Here is an 18,852-nt window from a genome sequence, read left to right on the forward strand (position 1 = left end):
ATTGGTATCGGAATTCAGATTAAAGTGTAAAATATAGAATTAAAATAAAAAATATTGCAATACTTACCCTCTGACGCGCCCTGGTACTAACCGGCAGCCTTCCTCCTTTGAATCCGCACTTCTAGGACCTTGCCGTGACGTCGCGGTGACATCGCGGCTTGTGATTGGCCGCGCGGCCGCCCATGTGACCGCTCGCGCGGCCAATCACAAGCCGCGACGTCACCCGCGACGTCACCGAAGGTCCTGGAAGGGCTGATTCTTAGGAAGGAAGGCTGTCGGAAGGAAGCAGGGCGCTTCCGAGGGTGAGTATATACCTAATAGGAATATACTCACCCTCGGAAGCGCCCTGCTTCCTTCCGACAGCCTTCCTTCCTAAGAATCAGCCCTTCCAGGACCTTCGGTGACGTCGCGGGTGACGTCGCGGCTTGTGATTGGCCGCGCGAGCGGTCACATGGGCGGCCGCGCGGCCAATCACAAGCCGCGACGTCACCCGCGACGTCACCGAAGGTCCTGGAAGGCTGATTCTAAGGAACGAAGGTTCCCGGTTAGTACCAGGGCGCGTCAGAGGGTAAGTATAAGGATATTTTTTATTTTAATTCTATATTTTACACTTAAATATGGATCCCAGGGCCTGAAGGAGAGTTTCCGCTCCTTCAGACCCTGGGAACCATGGAAACCCAATGCACTGCATTGGGTTTCGAGTTTCGGCCGACCCCGACCCCGACTTTTTTATAGGATCGGCCGATTTCACTCGACCCGACTTTTCCAAAAGTCGGGTTTCGTGAAACCCGACCCGATCCTATAAAAGTGAAGGTCGCTCAACCCTAACCATCACCACTTCACAACACCCTCGACCTGAGGATCAGTGGAAAGGATAAGTTAAGCCCACAAGGGATCTCCTAGGAGATTGCTGAGAGGTGTCAAATTTAGCTCCTGGCTAGCAGATGGTTTGTAACTGGACAGAATATTTCCTATTGAATGTATAAACTTTTAAATGGGCCAATCCAGATCATCCTGGAAATATGAGTCTATGGTCAAGAACATAAAAAGCTGGGTGGCATAAAGAGAAGTTGTTCATATGTTGGGGCTGTGTATGCTGGTATGATCCATAATTCATTTTCTCCTTCCCTCAAGGAAACAGAAGAAAACTGTAGACGGAAACGTTTCGATATTTCTCCCTTTTTATACCTGTTTTGCATATTTGTGTGTTGATTTATTTTACTTTTTCATATCTTTTATTGAAAGCATTGTATACTTTTATATTAAAGCTTAAAATCTTTAATAAGTTTGTTCGTTGCATGTTCTAAAGAACTCAGAGAACTTTCAGAGAATGTGTGACTTTTTGATTGTCTGACAGTAACATATTTTGGGGATTCATCACCCCATGTGTTTGATGAGTGGTGGTAGGGCAGTGCATTAAGAAATCAGAGTGTGCTGAATGTGTTGTGGTGTGATTAATGCTCATCTTATGTCCTAAACCAGAGGATGAGTGCTGGATTGAGTGAGAGGAAATAAATTAACTCTTGCAGGAGCACCCCTTGTCACATGCTGAGAAGTATTTACATAAAAATACCTCTCTGTTCTTGGTCAGCTTCCTAAGCTTGTTGCTACCTCCTCTCTGTGTCTGCCAAAATTGAGGTGCTGCTGGTTGGAGTAGTTACCCTGAAATTGTAGAGGTTCTAATCCTTGGCAAGCCAGCTGAAGCGTGAGACTCTATCACTTGTACCATCTTGTATCCTTGCTGTTGCTTTACTAATGATGATCCAATAATGTCTTACCAGTGTGTAATACCCTTACATTGTGTGTCTGATTAGTGTTCTGCCCATGAGGAAGGAATACGGACATTTAGTGGCATGAGCTCAGGCCTGTGCAAACCTTCTAAAGACAACCAGGCCAGTAAACGAGAGCAACCACCAACTGTCATGTCTTCACACCCGTTATAACTAGTGTTGAGCATTCCGATACCGCAAGTATCGGGTATTGGCCGATACTGAGTTCCGATATTTTTGTGATATCGGGAATCGGTATCGGGATTAAGATTCATGTGTAAAATAAAGAATAAAAATAAAACATATTGATATACTCATCCTCGGACGCGCCCTGGTTTTCACCGCTGCAACCGCCATGCTTCCGTTCCTAAGAATGAGCGCGTTAAGGACGTTCGATGACGTCGCGGCTTGTGATTGGTCGCGTGAGCGTCATGTGACCGCTCACGCGACCAATCACAAGCCGCGACGTCATCGAAGGTCCTTAACGCGCTCATTGTTAGGGAATCATGGCGGTTGCAGCGGTGACAACCAGGGCGCGTCCGAGGTTAAGTATATCAATATTTTTTATTTTTATTCTTTATTTTACACATGAATATGGATCCCAGGGCCTGAAGGAGAGTTTCCTCTCCTTCAGACCCTGGGAACCATAGAGGATACCTTCCGATATTTGTGTCCCATTGACTTGTATTGGTATCGGTATCGGCGATATCCGATATTTTTCGGATATCGGCCGATACCATCCGATACCGATACTTTCAAATATTGGACGGTATCGCTCAACACTAGTTATAACAGGTCACCTAATGAATATCCTTGTCAGAACCGAGGAGAAGCAATGATCTGTCCATATTTCCAGCAGCATTCTTCTCTGCCAGAAGCACTCACAGATCCAGTTTGTAAGATCTATATGTATTTAATCCCTTTTTTATATATACTGTTTTTGCCAGCATGTATGTCCTTTTGTAAATATTTTCTAACCTTTTTAAGTACTGTACTCTCTTTGGATACTAAATCAATATTTAATAAGTTTGTCCCTGTTTCTCTAACATATCCATGATCTAAAGGAATGAAAATACTGTAGATTGGTTACATTACTTTGTAGCTAGAGCTTGGGAAAGCTGAATGTGCATGTGTACTTGGGTGTTACCCAGTGCAGGTGTCTCGCTGGCCTGGTAAAATGGTGAGCGGTAGCATTATAAAGTGTGGCTTGGATGTGGGGATGATTTATGGGTTGTGCTTAGCTTATTGTGTTGTATCCAGAAGAAAGATGGGGACACTGTAAAACCCAATGAGGGAGGTGCTGGCTGGACATCAAACATCAAATATACAAGAAAAACAGCCGCACTCGAAGTCTTGATTTCAATGCAAAAAGAAACTTCTTTGCTTTTATTCAAGTGTACATGCACCACCAAATAATTTTTTTGAGAAGAAAGTAATAAATGATAGCAGACAACGAGGTGACGTTTCGACCAGGTATGGTCTTTCTCAAAACCTCACTGCAAAGATAAATGCGATATATAAGTGTGCTGTACAGATATACATGTAAAAAGAAAAAAACTAATAATACATACATACAGATAAAAAACTAACACCCTATGCAAAACTGTAGAACATAGAAAATAACAATATAGTAAAGCTACAACAATCTATATACATATATACATATATACAAAGTTACATGCATACGTGCGTGAATATACATACACGCCATTAGATATATAGATAGCAGAATATAAACCACGGACTAAATAAACTCCCAGGGCAAAAAATGTAGGGCAAAAACCGTAGTATATGAGAGTAGGTAGTAGTCCTCTGGGATAGTGTAGCATTGCACTGGGATTGTGTTGCATGAACGGACTATTCCAAAATATAGAATCACAAGAACATAGCTATATTGAAGTATACCCACAGAGATGTAGTCAGTATTGTATAAGACGCCATATAGACTAACCTTTAGGAGGAGGAGTAGTAAAGGAAAAAGTAGGATGAGAGTCCCCAAGGACTAAAAAAAGAAACAGAAAGGACATGGTTAAGTATGGTGAACTGGAGATCAGGATAAAGCGAAGGAGATAACAGCCCAATATTTACCAGCTCCAGGCAGAGTATACAGGTAAGTTGTCCGTCACATAGGTGGTGTAGTGGCTCATGTGAGCGCTGTAGGCGCTATAAGTACACCGCAGTAGCGGTTACATCCGGTATCAGCTGGCGTGGGAACGAGGTCTGGCCCGCAAAGAACGGCGCTTGCGCAGTAGAGTCAAGTACCGCAGCTATGAGTAAAGTATGGAAGCGCCGGAGCGTGCGCAGTAAGCTATGCCCGAATGGCGCCTGCGCAAGGTGTACGAGGTCTGCCCCGCAGAGTGATGTGCGTTCCAGACCGGCGCCTGCGCAGTAGGGGACAAGTATCGCAGACGCTTACAAGCGGAGCGCTACTATGTTAGGGAACTAAGAGTAGTGGAGCCGTGTGTTGAAACATAGAATGTAGGATGGAGGAATCAACAAAGCGGCAGCAAGGAGGGTAGAATGTAAAAAAAGAAAAAAGCAGAGAATGCAAGTAAGAGCAAAACAGGTAGGAGCACAGGAAGAGGAAAAAATAAAAATAAAAATAAAAATAAAAAATAGAGAGTATATTAAAACGTCCCAGGAGATCATTGGTATACAAGAAACTACAACTCAGTCTGGGACCATATGTATATCCCTGTAATAGAAATGGTTAAGACAATGGCATAAAGTATATAGTGTATAACACACGTGTGTATATAATGCAGGGAACTGGAGAAAAATAAAATAAAAATAAAGATAAGAATAAATATAAACCAAATAAAGCAAAATATAGAAAAATAAAGGTTGAAAAAAGACAAAAAAATGAACAACAAAAAATAGGAAGGAAGTGAAGACAATGGAAAAAATGAAGAAAATAATAATGAAAAAAATGAAAAAAATTTTTTTGAAGAAAATAAATTGAAACAAAACAAATGAAAAAATGAAATAAATGAAAAAAATGAAAAAAATGATTTTTTTAAGATAAAAGAAAACTAGACAAATTTAAAAAAAAAAAAAGAAAGAAAAGGAACCAGCAAAATAATGGTAAACTTACCACAAGTGGCAGACTGTAGTGAAAAAAATAAAGGGATTTTCTGTGCTTCCTACCTAAGAAGTCTAGAAGAAGAGGAAGGAAAAGGTAAAGAGTGGTTAGGAAGGCAATCTTAATACAGTGACATGTCAGGAGTACAGTATATAATAATCACTATACATTCTGATCCTATAACACTATTCTAAACGGTGAAGTCCAGTTCCCTATTTAGGCCTTTCGGGGCCAAAGTCTGTAATGTGTAAATCCAGAACGATTCTCGTTCCTTGAGGAGTTTTATGTGGTCACCGCCCCGTCTCGGTCTTTCCACTTTTTCAATTACCTGATACCGGAGTTGCGACACGGAATGGTTAGCTGAGTCAAAATGATGGGGGAGTGGAAGCCAGGTTTTCTTGAGTCTAATGGAAGACTTGTGGCTTGAAATTCTGTTACGCACATGCTGTACGGTTTCTCCCACATACATAAGACCACAGGGACACTTGATTAGGTATACAACAAAGTTAGTTTCACAAGTGTAAAATCCTTTGATGTTAAACCTCTTACCCGTGTGTGGATGTGTAAATTCACTTGATTTGATTACATTGGCGCAGCAAGCGCAACCTAGACAGGGGAATGTACCTGTTCTTTGGGTTCCAAGAAATTGTTGTCTTGGTTGTTTAGCAAAGCTACCGATGTCGGCCTTAACTAAGTTGTCCCTAAAATTCTTGGGTCTACTTTTGCACATCAGTGCTGGGGATTGGAAGGCAACTACCTGTGGGTAGGCCTCGTTGAGTAGCGGCCAGTGTTTATTAATGGTCTTATAAATCAGCGGCATCGTGGGGTGGTGAGTGTGTACAAACGGAATACGTTCCTGTTTAGGGGATCGGGGTCTGGAAGGGAGATATTCAAGGGCCCTAGTTCTTTCTTTTTGAAGAATATTATCAGGGTAATTCCTATCCCTGAATTTTTGTGCCATGTCGTCTAATCGTGACTCCGTTAGGTTAGTGTTTGACACAATGTTAGTAACCCTGCGAAATTGAGAATATGGAAGGCTCTCACGTGTAGATTTAGGATGGCAACTTGAAAACAGGAGCAGGTTGTTCGAGTCAGTAGGTTTTGTGTAAATGTCGGTATCAAGGCCCCCCTGGTTATTCTTGATGACCAAGGTGTCCAAGAACGGAACTGTTTTTATATCACAGTTGGGTGTAAATTGTAGTTCGGGTCTGACCCCATTGATCTGTGACACGAAGAGGGCAAAGGTGTCCGTTGGTCCGTCCCATAGACAAAAAACATCATCTATGTACCGGAGCCAACATTTGGAGTGTGATTTAAAGAGGGTATTATTGTATACATATTGGTTCTCAAAGGTATCCATGTAGAGGTTGGCATACGCTGGTGCCATGTTGGACCCCATGGCCGTCCCGCAGGTTTGTAGGAAAAATTGGTCACCGAACAAAAAATAATTTTCTCTGAGGACAACAGATAGGAGATCAAGTAGAAATTGTTGCGCTTGTGAGCTTAAATCTGAGTTTCGAAGGAGGTTACCTACTGCCTCCAGACCTAAATCATGTCTAATAGCCGTGTAGAGACTTTTGACATCTAGGGTTGCCAAGAGGCATTGTGGTGATAAGGTGGAGACCTGTTTGAATATGCTGATAAAGTGACCTGTATGGAGGACAAATGATTTGGTTTTTTTCACAAAGGGGGTAAGGTATTTTTCCAAAAAAATGGACAGGGGAGAAAGGATGGAATTTGTAGATGCCACGATAGGGCGTCACGGAGGGTTAGTCAGAGATTTGTGAATCTTGGGAAGGACGTAAAAAACCGATATTGTTGGACATGAATTAGTTAAGAATGTGGCTGTTTTCTGGTCTATGCAGTTGTTAGAAAGATATTTGGCTAAAATAACGTCGATTTTAGATTTAATATTTGGTGTAGGATCATGTGGTAGCTTCCGATAGGTGGATGTATCGGCTAGTTGGTTATTTATTTCCTTAATATAGTCGTTACGATTCATAATGACTATTGCCCCACCTTTATCGGCCGGCTTGATAACTATGTCCTTGTTGGCACGTAGGGATTCTATAGCTTGTTTCTCTAAAGGTGTAATGTTATGTCTAGTCGGGAATTCCCCCTTTAGTTGTTTCGAGAGTAGGTCCTGAGTGTCCCTCTGAATTAGGTCAATCACTGCCTCTGCAGCATGGTATGTGCGGGGTGGGTGAAAAGAGCTTCTGTTATAGAGACCTAGGGAGGAGATAGATAGATCAGGCAAGCGATTGTTATCGGAGGAGGGAGGTCTATTACTGATAGGTTTGTCTTGTACACCAAAGTGTGTTTTGAGCCTGATGCTGCGGTAAAAGTATTGTAAATCCTGTTCAAGCCTAAAACTATCCCATGGGGGGGTTGGGCAAAAGGAGAGGCCCTTTTGTAAGACTGTCAGTTCAACGGGATTTAGGGTGTAAGAGGATATGTTAATCACAGATTTTGTGTTCCTACCTGTGATCTCGTCACCATGCGGTCGACTTGGTTTGTGTTTGGCCCTCCTTGTCGGTCTCCTCCACGTTGTCTCGGGTTGCCTCTTCCAGGTGGTCTGTTCCCTAAAAAACGACCCTGATAAGAAGACCCACTGCTGTCGGAACTGAAGGAACCGGGACGCTTTGAGGAATGATATCCTTGACCTTGACCAAAATTTGTGGATTCGTTCCATTTGTAGACGCGTTCCAACCTATAATCTTCTGAGTCTCTATAGAACTTGTTTGTCTTTTTTTCTTGGAGTGTTCTTCGGTTATCCTCTATAATTTTATCTATCTTCGTTTTCAAGTTCTGCCAATCCGTATTAGAGATGGTAGAGCAGAGTTGTTCTTCTATAGCTTTGACCTTGGTTTCAGTCTCAAGTATGGCCGTCTGTAGGGTTTCAATAGTGAGAAGAATAAGGTCCAATGAACACTTGTTTAAAATTTGTTTGTACCTTTCGCAGTAGTCGGGCTTATCCGCAAATAGTGTGGGACGTAGATTACACCGGAGACCCCTCGGGATACAGCTCAACTTGTAGTATTCTGCCAGAGTAATGGAGTGTAGGTCATATGACATTAATCTTCGACGTTCTCTTTCATAGTCCTTACTTCTGATATCTTGTGCAGGTGTCCGTAGAAATTCGCTAGAATTCGTAACTTTGGAGAGAATGTTAGATGCTGTAGCTTCATCGAAGGCAAAAGTATTCGTAGACATCAGGGAACAGGTGCACCTGTGCCTTCGATGAAGCTACAGCATCTAACATTCTCTCCAAAGTTACGAATTCTAGCGAATTTCTACGGACACCTGCACAAGATATCAGAAGTAAGGACTATGAAAGAGAACGTCGAAGATTAATGTCATATGACCTACACTCCATTACTCTGGCAGAATACTACAAGTTGAGCCGTATCCCGAGGGGTCTCCGGTGTAATCTACGTCCCACACTATTTGCGGATAAGCCCAACTACTGCGAAAGGTACAAACAAATTTTAAACAAGTGTTCATTGGACCTTATTCTTCTCACTATTGAAACCCTACAGACGGCCATACTTGAGACTGAAACCAAGGTCAAAGCTATAGAAGAACAACTCTGCTCTACCATCTCTAATACGGATTGGCAGAACTTGAAAACGAAGATAGATAAAATTATAGAGGATAACCGAAGAACACTCCAAGAAAAAAAGACAAACAAGTTCTATAGAGACTCAGAAGATTATAGGTTGGAACGCGTCTACAAATGGAACGAATCCACAAATTTTGGTCACGGTCGAGGATATCATTCCTCAAAGCGTCCTGGTTCCTTCAGTTCCGACAGCAGTGGGTCTTCTTATCAGGGTCGTTTTTTAGGGAACAGACCACCTGGAAGAGGCAACCCGAGACAACGTGGAGGAGACCGACAAGGAGGGCCAAACACAAACCAAGTCGACCGCATGGTGATGAGATCACAGGTAGGAACACAAAATCTGTGATTAACATATCCTCTTACACCCTAAATCCCGTTGAACTGACAGTCTTACAAAAGGGCCTCTCCTTTTGCCCAACCCCCCCATGGGATAGTTTTAGGCTTGAACAGGATTTACAATACTTTTACCGCAGCATCAGGCTCAAAACACACTTTGGTGTACAAGACAAACCTATCAGTAATAGACCTCCCTCCTCCGATAACAATCGCTTGCCTGATCTATCTATCTCCTCCCTAGGTCTCTATAGCAGAAGCTCTTTTCACCCACCCCGCACATACCATGCTGCAGAGGCAGTGATTGACCTAATTCAGAGGGACACTCAGGACCTACTCTCGAAACAACTAAAGGGGGAATTCCCGACTAGACATAACATTACACCTTTAGAGAAACAAGCTATAGAATCCCTACGTGCCAACAAGGACATAGTTATCAAGCCGGCCGATAAAGGTGGGGCAATAGTCATTATGAATCGTAACGACTATATTAAGGAAATAAATAACCAACTAGCCGATACATCCACCTATCGGAAGCTACCACATGATCCTACACCAAATATTAAATCTAAAATCGACGTTATTTTAGCCAAATATCTTTCTAACAACTGCATAGACCAGAAAACAGCCACATTCTTAACTAATTCATGTCCAACAATACCGGTTTTTTACGTCCTTCCCAAGATTCACAAATCTCTGACTAACCCTCCGTGATGCCCTATCGTGGCATCTACAAATTCCATCCTTTCTCCCCTGTCCATTTTTTTGGAAAAATACCTTACCCCCTTTGTGAAAAAAACCAAATCATTTGTCCTCCATACAGGTCACTTTATCAGCATAATCAAACAGGTCTCCACCTTATCACCACAATGCCTCTTGGCAACCCTAGATGTCAAAAGTCTCTACACGGCTATTAGACATGATTTAGGTCTGGAGGCAGTAGGTAACCTCCTTCGAAACTCAGATTTAAGCTCACAAGCGCAACAATTTCTACTTGATCTCCTATCTGTTGTCCTCAGAAAATTATTTTTTGTTCGGTGACCAATTTTTCCTACAAACCTGCGGGACGGCCATGGGGTCCAACATGGCACCAGCGTATGCCAACCTCTACATGGATACCTTTGAGAACCAATATGTATACAATAATACCCTCTTTAAATCACACTCCAAATGTTGGCTCCGGTACATAGATGATGTTTTTTGTCTATGGGACGGACCAACGGACACCTTTGCCCTCTTCGTGTCACAGATCAATGGGGTCAGACCCGAACTACAATTTACACCCAAATGTGATATAAAAACAGTTCCGTTCTTGGACACCTTGGTCATCAAGAATAACCAGGGGGGCCTTGATACCGACATTTACACAAAACCTACTGACTCGAACAACCTGCTCCTGTTTTCAAGTTGCCATCCTAAATCTACACGTGAGAGCCTTCCATATTCTCAATTTCGCAGGGTTACTAACATTGTGTCAAACACTAACCTAACGGAGTCACGATTAGACGACATGGCACAAAAATTCAGGGATAGGAATTACCCTGATATTATTCTTCAAAAAGAAAGAACTAGGGCCCTTGAATATCTCCCTTCCAGACCTCAACGAGGCCTACCCACAGGTAGTTGCCTTCCAATCCCCAGCACTGATGTGCAAACGTAGACCCAAGAATTTTAGGGACAACTTAGTTAAGGCCGACATCGGTAGCTTTGCTAAACAACCAAGACAACAATTCCTTGGAACCCAAAGAAAGGGTACATTCCCCTGTCTAGGTTGCGCTTGCTGCGCCAATGTAATCAAATCAAGTGAATTTACACATCCACACACGGGTAAGAGGTTTAACATCAAAGGATTTTACACTTGTGAAACTAACTTTGTTGTATACCTAATCAAGTGTCCCTGTGGTCTTATGTATGTGGGAGAAACCGTACAGCATGTGCGTAACAGAATTTCAAGCCACAAGTCTTCCATTAGACTCAAGAAAACCTGGCTTCCACTCCCCCATCATTTTGACTCAGCTAACCATTCCGTGTCGCAACTCCGGTATCAGGTAATTGAAAAAGTGGAAAGACCGAGACGGGGCGGTGACCACATAAAACTCCTCAAGGAACGAGAATCGTTCTGGATTTACACATTACAGACTTTGGCCCCGAAAGGCCTAAATAGGGAACTGGACTTCACCGTTTAGAATAGTGTTATAGGATCAGAATGTATAGTGATTATTATATACTGTACTCCTGACATGTCACTGTATTAAGATTGCCTTCCTAACCACTCTTTACCTTTTCCTTCCTCTTCTTCTAGACTTCTTAGGTAGGAAGCACAGAAAATCCCTTTATTTTTTTCACTACAGTCTGCCACTTGTGGTAAGTTTACCATTATTTTGCTGGTTCCTTTTCTTTCTTTTTTTTTTTCTTTTTCTTTTTTTTAAAAATTTGTCTAGTTTTCTTTTATCTTAAAAAATTCATTTTTTTCATTTATTTCATTTTTTCATTTGTTTTGTTTCAATTTATTTTCTTCAAAAAAAAATTTCATTTTTTTCATTTTTTTCATTATTATTTTCTTCATTTTTTCCATTGTCTTCACTTCCTTCCTATTTTTTGTTGTTCATTTTTTTGTCTTTTTTCAACCTTTATTTTTCTATATTTTGCTTTATTTGGTTTATTTTTATTCTTATCTTTATTTTTATTTTATTTTTCTCCAGTTCCCTGCATTATATACACACGTGTGTTATACACTATATACTTTATGCCATTGTCTTAACCATTTCTCTTACAGGGATATACATATGGTCCCAGACTGAGTTGTAGTTTCTTGTATACCAATGATCTCCTGGGACGTTTTAATATACTCTCTATTTTTTATTTTTATTTTTATTTTTATTTTTTCCTCTTCCTGTGCTCCTACCTGTTTTGCTCTTACTTGTATTCTCTGCTTTTTTCTTTTTTTACATTCTACCCTCCTTGCTGCCGCTTTGTTGATTCCTCCATCCTACATTCTATGTTTCAACACACGGCTCCACTACTCTTAGTTCCCTAACATAGTAGCGCTCCGCTTGTAAGCGTCTGCGATACTTGTCCCCTACTGCGCAGGCGCCGGTCTGGAACGCACATCACTCTGCGGGGCAGACCTCGTACACCTTGCGCAGGCGCCATTCGGGCATAGCTTACTGCGCACACTCCGGCGCTTCCATACTTTACTCATAGCTGCGGTACTTGACTCTACTGCGCAAGCGCCGTTCTTTGCGGGCCAGACCTCGTTCCCATGCCAGCTGATACCGGATGTAACCGCTACTGCGGTGTACTTATAGCGCCTACAGTGCTCACATGAGCCACTACACCACCTATGTGACGGACAACTTACCTGTATACTCTGCCTGGAGCTGGTAAATATTGGGCTGTTATCTCGTTCGCTTTATCCTGATCTCCAGTTCACCATACTTAACCATGTCCTTTCTGTTTCTTTTTAGTCCTTGGGGACTCTCATCCTACTTTTTCCTTTACTACTCCTCCTCCTAAAGGTTAGTCTATATGGCGTCTTATACAATACTGACTACATCTCTGTGGGTATACTTCAATATAGCTATGTTCTTGTGATTCTATATTTTGGAATAGTCCGTTCATGCAACACAATCCCAGTGCAATGCTACACTATCCCAGAGGACTACTACCTACTCTCATATACTACAGTTTTTGCCCTACATTTTTTGCCCTGGGAGTTTATTTAGTCCGTGGTTTATATTCTGCTATCTATATATCTAATAGCGTGTATGTATATTCACGCACGTATGCATGTAACTTTGTATATATGTATATATGTATATAGATTGTTGTAGCTTTACTATATTGTTATTTTCTATGTTCTACAGTTTTGCATAGGGTGTTAGTTTTTTATCTGTATGTATGTATGTATTATTAGTTTTTTTCTTTTTACATGTATATCTGTACAGCACACTTATATATCGCATTTATCTTTGCAGTGAGGTTTTGAGAAAGACCATACCTGGTCGAAGCGTCACCTCGTTGTCCGCTATCATTTATTACTTTCTTCTCAAAAAAATTATTTGGTGGTGCATGTACACTTGAATAAAAGCAAAGAAGTTTCTTTTAGCTTATTGTGTTGGCCTATTGCAATAGGTGAGTGGATGAATAAGTATGGGAAAGGAACCCCCTTTATGGACACGTGTGGCGAGCGAGTGGTGTTCATAACAGTTAGATTCTGTTTTTAGACTCATTTTTGTTCTACTGATACAATGTATGTCACTTCTATTCTTTAAATTGTATTGCATAATGATTAGATGTCACAAATATTAAATACACTCACTATTGATCTTAATATACCTTTCTAACTTTAGGAACAGTTCAATTAAAGTCTTTGATTGAGCTACATTACTTTTTCCGTATGATTTCATGTCAACAAGTCATTAGAAAGCAATGACATCGGAGAATTGCCACAAAAAAGTAACAGAGGTAATAAAACAGAATGTAATGGTTTTTTGCATGCAGACTAGTCTGGCAGAGTTAGGATTAAGAGAATCGAGCTTTAGTCTCAGGAATACAGCTGTAGTTTCAATATACATTAAGATATGTTTCCAGATGCTCACAGATAAGTTTTCTTTGTTTCCCATGGTAATTTTGATGAGCAATGAAAACCTTAAATGATTTTATAGCCAATGTTAAAGTGAGATCCCAGAGAATGATTCTATGCTAGTTATATGTGCAGCACAATATCATTGAAGCATATTATTAACCTATGACTTACCAGTGACAGATATTATTTTTCATCATGGTGAAGAAGCCGTTTATACTCCCCTCTGGAGGCCATATATTATTAAGCCTATGTTTTGCTTTAGTCATGATGATTTCTGTTTTCTCTCTTTTTTAATGCAGAAATAGCTAAGAATAAACCAATAGTCATATATAGGAGGAATCGCAATATAGGAGATTTACTCGTGCAGACAAGATTTAGATCGCATAAAATACATCCACCTGGCTGGACGATACTCGCTTATTATTAAATTACTGCCCCGGTAATTGGTCTTTTTGTGAATTATGCATAACAGGTAAAAAGAAAAAATTAGGTGTGATTATACATGAGATAAAATATTTTATAACATGTCGCATTAAGTACGTAGTGTATGCGATTTTTTACCCATGTCAATTCTTCTATATTGACAAAACAATAAGACCAATGTGTGTGAGATTCAGAGAAAACCATCATTCAATAACAACCGTGAAAGGGTCACTACGTTTTATTAGATATATCCACAAGTATTACAGTGCAGATCCAAATGTATTAAGATTTGTGGGCATTGAAAATATTAGTTATCCTATACAAGGAGGAAATTTTAATAAATTACTTCTCCAGAGAGAAGCTAAGTGCATTCTAGACGCAGAAACGTAAGGTCCTCTTGGTCTAAACGACAAGTTAGATATGTCTGTGTGGTTATGGCATATTTTTTTCTGTTCACGTGTAATCCAAATGAAGCCCTCATTCTCCTGTAATAAATGGAAAAATAAAAAAACAATAATCCATATCAGGGGTTATACAGTTTAGAACCGGGAGCAGTGCTAATGCGACCGTCCTGGCTGTAAACTACTGGGGAATGAATGAAATGCTGAGAGCAGAGCTTCAGAGACTAGCAGTGACATCACCGAAGCTGCACTCCCTGCCAGCCTGAATTCATATGAACTCTTGAGCGTGGGGAAATCAGCTGTCTCTGTTATTCCTATTTGGGGGAAGAGTATCTTGCAAATTATAAAACCTGCAATAGAAGTCATAAAATAGATTTGAGATTTGAGATGGCTCGTAATGAATTGTACCATCTACTCCCTAAGGGCCTGGGGATGTGAGGACAAAGCCCTATCCTTCAATTGCCTAGCCAATATTGTGCGAGCCTTATTGCCTTTTTTTGTAATATTTTTGCTTTGTATAAAGGAGTAATTTTTTCAACTTTATGCATAGACAAATCTTTTAGCCTGTTTCTGATCCCCACAACCTTGTTCAGGACCCTCAAAGAGGGCGAGACAGCTAACCTACGTTCTTCTTTAATAGGTTGTGCAGATAGTTTCTTGAATTCAAATTTAGCATTTTATTCAGTCTAGTGCCTTCTTTAATACAATAACCCCTTATGACAGCCTTGTAAGTCTCCCACAAAACCGAGGGGGAGGACACTGTACCCTCATTAATATGAAAGAAATCTGTGAGACGGGCCAATAAAATCTTCCGGAGAGTTGGGTCTTAATGAAAAACTCATTCAGGCTTCAATGATAGGCCCTAGTAAATGAATGAGTGGATTTAAGGTCTAGCACAAGAGGGACATGATCAGACCAGGTAAATTGACCCATCTCAACCTTCTCCAGCTTCCTGAGAGTTAATATATTTGCAAAGATGAAATCAATTCGGGTATGGGTATAATGAGAAGAGTAAAAGGAGAAGGCTCTATCTTTAAGGTGATCTGTTGCACCCCAGGAGTGCGGGTACCACACTAGTGCTGTCTTCCTCTCAGGGAGGGTAGTGCTATGTCTGGAGAAAAGTGAGATTCCCTTTGGTAGGTTACACACACACACAACACCTTCCTAATCCAGGCCAGGCGAGGAAGCTAAAAACCCTGTTTTAGGGCAGCTTCCCTGGATAAAGATCCTGGTTTGGAGGCGGAGTGAGTTCAGTGAGTACAGACAGTCTGTGTGCGACGACAGACAGGGATGGAGCACAGTGGAGATACAGGACTCCAGGAGATGACCTGGAAGGCCTCCAGGGAGTCAGAGCGCAGTAGCCGGGTACCGGGAGCCTGAGGCTTTTGTGGACTATAAGACACAGAGCAGAACCGAAGAGCATTGAATTACATGGACTTTGCCCATATTTACTTGTGGCACAGCAGCACCTTGGAGCCTGGAGTCACCATGAAAGGACCCCAATAGGCATGGCTCAAGCTCCCTACCATACAGGTACCTGTCCCTGGACAGGAGAATGAATAAGGACTTTGCTTAGGACACTTAGTGGTGTTGAGGAGAGCCATAAGATCAAATACTTAATTAACCTCAAGACATAAGAGATTGAGAGAAGCAACTCATAACGTGTATTGTTTTACCTTACATAAGCTTTCTCAGATCAAAGTGAGACCCTAAAGATGGCTGCCATTTCCTGTATCAGAGCCATGTGCTGGTATCCAAGATGATGCCCACCCTGATGACCTCATGGATCCACCCACAGTGACGCCCACCTTGATGACCTCATGGACCAACCCACCCTGATGACCTCATGGATCCACTCATGGACTTGCTCATTGCCCAACCCACTAACCAATGGAATGCATCTGATCACTTCCATTTTAAAGCTAACCGAGCCCCCCTTACAGGGGTTATATAAATCTGTGTCCTGACTAAATAAAGCCCATTGGAGCTGAGCCATAGATTGATCAAGGAGAATTTACATCTGACTGTGTGTGTCATATGTTTATTTCTTTAGTGCGCACCTGATCAATATCCATTAGGCCAGGAGTAGGCAACTAGAGAGTGAACATTTTATTAATTGTTCAACCCAACATATTTGGCTGCCCAACCTGGGGCCAGCAGAGGAAGAGCCCTGAACCCTGAGGACCGGCGAGTGGAACCGCAGGACGCGCTGAATACCCCGAACCTGGAGACTGATCACCTCCTTATCAGAACACGGTAAGTCTGCTGATTTTTATAATCTGTAGTCTACCTGTGTCCTTCGGGGTATCCTGTGCAGATTGACTGACCTTGTCCGGATTTCACGGTATCTGTAAGACAGCAGAAGGGTCTCTCCGCTGCTGGTTATTTAATTGCAAGAACCGTCACATGTTTTTGTTGCCTACTGCCTGTTACGTGTTGTTAAGAGGGGAGATTACTGGTAGTTAAGAGAGCAAGTGGATTTTTCAGCGTTTAAAAAAAAATTAAAAAAAATTATTGTCTGTGGTACAGTACACAGTTGTCGCCTGTGATACGATCTTCAGTTCTGTATAGGAGAGATTAGGACCTGGAGTGAATTGACTCGGCCTAGTAGGGGCCCGTTAACTTGGAGTGAGATGACTCAGTTCGGCGCCTAATAAATTGTGTAGCAGCCCGTAAACTTTGAGTGAGATGACTCAGTTCGAGCCAAATAAATGTAGTTTTGTCTTGTGAGTTCGAGTGAATTGACTCAGCACGGGGCCTGGTAATTTAGAAGTTATTTGATTACGTAGGGAATAATTGGTTTGTAAAGTACAGAATGCGGAAGTCAGACAGGGACCACGTGACAAGAAGGAATAGGAACTGAGTGCTGCAGACTCAGTTCTCTTTAGAATCTCAGGTTTGAGTCATCCCCCCGTCTTATTGTTTGTTTGGTGTTTGTTATCTTGATAGATATATATATCTATAGAAAGATATGGGCAGCAAGGTGGCGCAGTGGTTAGCACTGCAGCCTTGCAGCGCTGGGGTCCTGGGGGGTGGGTGGTTACAGCCCCTGTAGTGGAAGATTGTCTTGAAAAAAAAAAGGTATCCTAGAAGATAATACAACTATGCCTTACATCCTTTATAAGCGTTATTGGGCTGATACAGGCATTACCCATGGTCCAGATAGTGACTTAACAATAGTAGCCAGTAATGGTCAGCCTTTGCCACAGGTGGGATACAAGGAGGTCACCATTAAACTGGGGCGGGTAGAATTAAAAGCCCAAGGGATAATGATTGTTGATATTGATCGACGTGAATGTAACCCCATGATGACCATTGGAACTAATGTTATTGAAAATTGTCTGGCAGAGGTTATTGTCTTATTACAACAGGTGGCTGAAACTGCTGGTTGCAGTGAGCAGAGAGTCCTGCAAAAGGAAATAAGAGCCCTGGTACAGAGACAGCAGGTAGAACTATCTGGTGGAGAAATTGGCAGAGTCACAGTGAGTGATCCAATCCCCATTGCAATACCTCCAGAAGTGAAATGTTGATATGGTGCCGGGCAGCAATAGGTATCCGAGGTATAGACTATCAGGCGCTGGTAGAACCTGTGTATTTGGACAGTAGGCCTACAATCCAGACAGCCAGAGGGGTGGTTAAAGTCCGCAAGGGGAGGGTACCAGTGCGTGTTCTCAACTGTGGGGAGAAGGAAGTTCACTTAACCAGATAAGCCACGAGTGGCAAACTGTTTACTCTTGATAACAATGTGATACAGGTGACAGAACCCTTGGTCCCATCCAACCAGGTGGAGGACAATGGCTCTGCAGGACAAATGGAAGATTGGTGTCAGAAATTACATGTGGGCACTGACTCTACACCTTCACACCAGAAACAAGTGGCTTACCGGGTGGTCCATGAGTATGAATGGGTATTCAGTAAACACCTACTAAATTTTGGGCAGGTAAAAGGGGTACAACATCACATCCCCACGGGAAGTCATCCACCCATTAAGGAGAGATACCGGCCTGTACCTCCAGCTCATTACCAGTGTGCCAAAAGTATGTTGCGAGAGATGGAGGCTGGGATAATCAGAGATAGTTGTAGCCCCTGGGCAGCTCCATTAGTCCTCATCAGGAAAAAGGACGGCACCATGAGAATGTGTAGATTATAGGCAGATAAACTGCATTACACACAAGGATGCATATCCGTTGCCTAGAATAGAAGAGTCATTGGCTGCTTTAAAATCTGCTAATTACTTTTCCACCTTGGATCTCACCAGTGGGTACTGACAGGTTCCCGTAGCAGAGGCGGATAAGGAGAAGACGGCTTTCACAACACCAATGGGTCTCGCTGAATTTAATTACATTCCATTTGGACTGTGCAATGCCCCAGGGACATTTCAAAGAATGATGGAGTGCTGTCTTGGGCACAAGAACTTCGAAACTGTCTTGTTGTACCTGGATGACGTCATTGTCTTCTCCAAGATGTATGAAGATCACCTGAAGCACCTGGCAGAGGTGTTTGAAGCCCTGTCCAACTTTGGCTTGAAAGTAAAACCATCTAAATGTCACCTGTTGAAATCCAAAGTACAATACCTGGCCATGTGGTGAGCTCTGAAGGAGTGGCCCCAGACCCAGACAAGGTCATCGTGATCA

This window comes from Ranitomeya imitator, chromosome 1 (genome assembly GCF_032444005.1).
Source record: "Ranitomeya imitator isolate aRanImi1 chromosome 1, aRanImi1.pri, whole genome shotgun sequence".
Taxonomy (NCBI): domain Eukaryota; kingdom Metazoa; phylum Chordata; class Amphibia; order Anura; family Dendrobatidae; genus Ranitomeya; species Ranitomeya imitator.